A 6,545-nucleotide genomic window follows, 5' to 3' on the forward strand; every position below is an offset into this window, starting at 1 on the left:
AGCGACAACAACAAGGCTCTTGACTTCGATTTAGCTTTGTGTTATATGTATAAGTTACATAACATGAACCACAATCAGGAGGAAAGTAATTAACAGAAAGGAAAAGAGGATAGAAAAATAATAAAAACATACCTGTATCATTGTCAGTAGTAAATTCATAGAATATTTTTCTCTTTGGATATGATTTGTATAAGTTATTTCGAATAGAATCGTTTTTATTTTCATTTAAATTTTCAGTACCCTTTTCGAAAAGCAAAACAGGTGTCTTAAACGTTATCAATTATCCGGTCATCCTGATTCCATAATTATGTAAATCGAAGTCAAGTGATATCTTCGTCTTTTTCTGCGATGATATTATTATGTGTCGTTGACATCTTCATTTCAGGTGCGGATCAAAGATGCTCCTTCATTAAATCCATATAAGATAACATTATGCTTGATCTGAATGAAGCATGATCTTATTGTATATATCCATATCAATGTAGAATATTTTTGTAGTTTGATAAAAAGGAATAATATTTTTTTTTTAAATCCTCATTCAGCTGTGTTTTTGTTTATATCCATATCAATGTAGACTATTTTTGTAGTTTGATAAAAAGGAATAATAAATTTAAAAAAAATCCTCATTCAGCTGTGTTTTTGTTTTCTTTTTATTTGGGGATTTGCATCGTGTAATTAAACACATGTCAACGTTACGTTCATAAGAATTTAAATAGAGTAGGGCTTTGAGACTAATGATATACTATAGGTGAACGTCGCTTTTAAAGTCTTAGACATACGTTCTATTTCCACCATATATTGGTATCATTTAGGATAGTTTCCTCAAGGAAATTAGGTTCCATCAGTCAAATAATACTTAAGTTTTTGTGAATCTTAAGGACGTAATTTAGCATGCATGTTAATATATACTTTATGTCTTATCAAAGTAAATAACATGACGTTCTTTTGAAAAAAAAAAACAAAGTTAACAACATGATGTTCCATGTAAAAAAAGTTTTTTAAAAAACGTACTCTCATATGTAACAACGCGATATCCTTTGTAAAAACACAAAGGGAAGAAAAGATGTCCTAGTAAAAAAAACCCAAAAAAACCCATGATGTCCCATATAAATACATGATGTTGTATACAGAAATAGGATGTCCTATCTCTAAAACATGGTGTTATATGTAAAACGCGAAACCCTATATAAAATCAAAGTAAGCAATATGATATCCTATATAACACGTGACGTCGTATGTACAAACATGATGTCCCATGTAAAAAAAAAGTTGTGTTGTAGCTAAAACATTGCTTGTATTAAAGCATCAACTAAATAAATCAGATTGGCCTTACAGTAACCATTTTTAATATTTTGAAAACTTCAACAAGCGTTATCTGTATACTACAACGTTTAGTAAACTTAAAGTTAATGATATCTCTTGTAATATATCAAATATATAATGATAGAATTATAGTAAGTGGGACTGTGGACATAATGTTGACTAGTGCATCAATTATGATATACCCATGGTATAATGATAGTAATGGGACTGTACGACATACAACTGTAGGACATAATGTTGACTAGTGCATCAATTATGATATACTCATGGCATAATGATAGTAAGGGAACTTAAGACGGAATGTTGATCAGTGTATCAATTATGATATATTCAATTAAGCATTGATATCAATTCTTTTTAGTTTCATCGGGGTATGAAATAAAATTTCTTTGCAAACTGTACGAATCCGCGTAGCGGATTCATTACAGAAGTTTGCAAACAATTTTTTTTCATACCCCTGTGAAACTGAAAAAAAAAAAAAAATTGGCATCAACGCTTATAATTGATTTTTGAAAATAATTTTCTAATTTAAAACATGTTCTTTGTACAATTTTTATTGGTTTTATATGGGATTCTTTTTCTCAAATCAATACGCAACGTCAATTGTCGTATTGTGACGTCACATTTTTCGCACCATTCTCGGAATTTTGTTCATAGTGGTATGAAAAAAAAATCTCAGCCAATCAGAAGGCCGCATTCTGCGTACAAACAATGGAAAATTAATTATTGTTTAATGATAGTAAGGGGACTGTAGGACAGAACAGAATGCTGATAATTTTCAGAATAATTGTTTAAGAATGAAGGTTATCGGCGCATAGGTATTACTGTACTATCAAATCTATTGCAAGCCAATATTTTTTTTTTCAAATTACTTTTACTAGTCGCCTTGTAGATATCAACATCATCCCTGCCAACGTCTTCACTGACGAGTCTTAGTGTGAGGAAATAGTTGTATGGTGTCCCTTATATCACTGACAAATCTCAGGAGACGGAAATAGTTGATTGTGTCCCTTATATCACCGACGAGACCTTGAAGGAGGAAATAGTTGTATGGTGTCCCTAACATCACTGACAAATCCTAGGAGGAGGAAATAGTTGTATGGTGTCCCTAATATTACTGACAAATCTCAGGAGACGGAAATAGTTGTATGGTGTCCCTTATATCACTGACAAATCTCAGGAGACGGAAATAGTTGTATGGTGTCCCTAATATTACTGACAAATCTCAGGAGACGGAAATAGTTGTATGGTGTCCCTTATATCACTGACAAATCTCAGGAGACGGAAATAGTTGTATGGTGTCCCTAATATTACTGACAAATCTCAGGAGACGGAAATAGTTGTATGGTGTCCCTTATATCACTGACAAATCTCAGGAGACGGAAATAGTTGATTGTGTCCCTTATATCACTGACGAGACCTTGAAGGAGGAAATAGTTGATGGTGTCCCTAATATTACCGACGAGTCCTTGAAGGAGGAAATAGTTGTATGGTGTCCCTTATATCACCGACGAGACCTTGAAGGAGGAAATAGTTATATGGTGTCCCTTATATCACTGACAAATCTCAGGAGGAGGAAATAGTTGATGGTGTCCCTAATATTACCGACGAGTCCTTGAAGGAGGAAATAGTTGATGGTGTCCCTTATATCACCGACGAGACCTTGAAGGAGGAAATAGTTGTATGGTGTCCCTAACATCACTGAACAAATCCTAGGAGGAGGAAATAGTTGTATGATGTCCTTAATATCAATGACAAGTCCTTGGAAGAGGCAACAATTGTATGAAGTCACTAATATCACTGACAGGTCCTAGAAGGAGGAAACAGTTGTATAATGCCCTTTACATCACTGACAGGTTCTAGACAGAGGAAATCGTTTTAAGATGTCTCTAACATCACTGACGAGTCCTAGAAAGACATAACTGACGAGTCTTTGGAGGACGTAACAATTGTATGATGTCCCTAACATTACTGACGACATATTGAAACAGGCAAACATTGAATCAGATGAATATGGAATCAAATGAACGTTAAAACAGAGGAATATTGAATCAGATGAAGATGGAATAAAACGAACATTGACATTGACAAATGTTGAAGCAGAGATACACTAAAATTGACTAACATTGATATTGACAACCATTTTAACGGGCGCAAATTGCTACAGAAGAACATTGAAACAGGCAGATGTTGAAACAAACATCAAAACAGACAAATATTGAAACAAACAGTCAAACAGATAAGACGTTGAAACAGAAACAAACTATGAGGATGATAATGACAAAGATACATAATACATCATTTTAAACTCGGGTATTATAACAGTCAAAGGGAGATAATTCGTGAAAGCCTTATCGTACAGAAACCACTATCGCCACTATCGCACATAGGTTTGTTAATAAAACTATACGGTGGCTGCATCAACAACATCACGGTCTATAGCGAAATATAGTATTAAACAGTCTAATTTCTGAAAATAAGTTATAAAAGGAATATAGAAAAGTCCAACCCTTTACAAAATCCTTTAATCAAAATACATAATCTGAGATAGATTATGTCAACGTTCAGTGCCTGTAGATCTGTTGCCTAGCTACCGCTTCCTGCTTTTTACGGTACTGCTTAAGGTTGAACAAGCCTACCCTTGATCCGAAACATCTACACAACTTGCTTTACACTAAATTAACTGGTTACACACCATCCTAGTAGATTTTGCCCCACAACATCAATTTAAGTTAAGTTTATTTTCCGATACAGGATAACAAGATCCTCTTCATCGGTCTCAAAAACATGAAATTTAAATATTTGAAATATAGATAATAATGAAATTACTTGTATTATTAATGTATCTCAGATCTATAATTGTATAGGAGTTCCTGGTTCTCCCAGTGCTTATCCAGTCTATTTTTAAATGTATTTACATTTGGCGCTAGAACTACATTTTCAGGAAAATTCTTCCATATGTTTACAATGCGCAAGGCGAAGAAGTTCTTGCGAACATCTATTCTAGAATGTCGTGGAAACAATTTCAACGTGTGACCTCTTATTCCCTGTCTTTGTGAGTGGTCTTTCCACATCTTGACAAAATCCGTTGCACAATCATCGTAAATACTGTGTATTATCTTATATACTTTAATCATGTCGCCTCTTTGTCTTCTGTAGCTAAGAGTTGGTAATTTGAGCTTCTTTAGTCGATCCGGATATGATAACTCTACCCTTGTTTTTTAACATTGACTGAATTTGTGAATATGGCCCATCAATGCACAGGAGCCAAGCCTATGTCAATATGAAATGTATGATTGTCAGATAATGATTTACAACACGGACTTTGGAATTTGGCTGTGCCCCAATTCAAAGATATTTTAGTGTGTGTGTGTGTGTGTGTGTGTGTGTGTGTGTGTGTGTGTGTGTGGGGGGGGGGGGGGGGGGGGGGGGGGGGGGGGGGGGGGGGGGGGGGGGGGGGGGGGGGGGGGGGGGATTGAAATTAAAAGTTAGTCCGTGCCAAGCCCCTGTGTATGCATGCATGGTTATTTATAAAATGATGAAATGTCGGGACGTTTTATTAGAGTTACCTCCCGTATCACATCAACTGACGTTATAGACCATGGCATACCAGTGACCTATATTTCCAAAGCAGTTATGTTATTTGTGTTTTGAATATTTAATTAAATTATATATCATATAACAGGGATTATGTATTGTAATTCTCATGTATATACTATTTTCTGTTAAAAGTGATTCATACAGTTTAATAATATAAAAAAGTTATTGAAGATGATAGCATGTTTATTTACTTAATACTTAGTATCTCTAAACATGCATTCAGCATTGTACAGCAGCGTGGGTTCACATTGGTGTTTACTTTGTATTCACTATTGCCAATGCTACCTACTTGTAGGCAGTCGGTATAAATGATGTGTTCTCCCTGTCTGTCAGGCTGTTCAGATTTGACATGTAGTTGTGTCATAGTTGTTTTGACATGTATTTGTGTCGTAATGGTTTTGACATGTATTTGTGTCAAGGTAATTACATAATGATGACATGTATTTGTGTCATAGTTGTTTTGACATGTATTTGTGTCGTAATGGTTTTGACATGTATTTGTGTCAAGGTAATTACATAATGATGACATGTATTTGTGTCAAAGTGTTGTGACATGTATTTGTGTCTAATATGTTATCTTGGTGACAATACTAATGTTATAATATTTATGTTGGCTGTATAAAAAAAATAGAGATAATGACCAAACCATTCCAATTTTATTGATTAATAGTTACCAAATTACATATCAATTCTACATTTGTCCCTCACACTGTCACTTCAGAAATCACAAAGCATGCCTCCAAAAAAGAAAGGCGGCACGAAATCATGCCACAATACCTTCCCGGCCTCAGGTGGCAGCAACCACCAATGGCGATGATATAACTGCTCCGGATGTGCCACAGCCGGTCAATCCCCAGGGCAGACTCATACCGGAAGCTGATGTAGAACAGCTAATACAGAGGGCTGTACAGCAAGGGGTTGAAGCTGCTTGTAGGAAGATTTTCCCCCAAATAGCGAACAACACGACTACTACACCAGTCGTTGAAGAACAGCAAGGGCCAGCAGCAGCTGCAACCGGTCAGGCCTCTGGCTCAATGCCACAAATGGGCGAAGCCGTTGGTGAGGATACTGTGCTACGGACTGCCATAGATGTGGCAGCTACTGTGTCACAGGTCGCCCCAGCTAATGAGAGTGATTATGTGCCATTCAGGTCGACAGCGATCCCACTGCCAGCACTAGTAGCTCAACCTATTAAGGACAAAATTTGGGCTGGTGAATTGATTGAAATCTCAATGATTGACAAGAAAGACCATGAGAGTTTCGAACAAGTGATAAAGTACATTGCTAGGGCTCCTGTGGTGCAGTACGTGCCCAAACATAGGACAAAGACACTGTCCTTGGATCAATGGACCAATAATTTTCATATTTATGCGACCATATACTGTGAAAAGAACCAGAGAAAATTGCTAGTCTCCTTAAATATATGTCAATCATTAGGAAGTTAGCAAGTAAGGGTGCAGATTGGCAGTTTTATGACTGCTCCTTTAGACGATTACAGGCCACAAATGGGGATCAGGGCTGGGAAAGGGTCGAATGGGAGCTATGGCACGAAGCCATTATACGCAAAGTAGGACAAAGTTCGACCTCAGCAAAGCCTTTATCTGTTCCACACACCAAGGGGT

This window comes from Pecten maximus, chromosome 11, assembly GCF_902652985.1.
Source record: "Pecten maximus chromosome 11, xPecMax1.1, whole genome shotgun sequence".
NCBI lineage: Eukaryota > Metazoa > Mollusca > Bivalvia > Pectinida > Pectinidae > Pecten > Pecten maximus.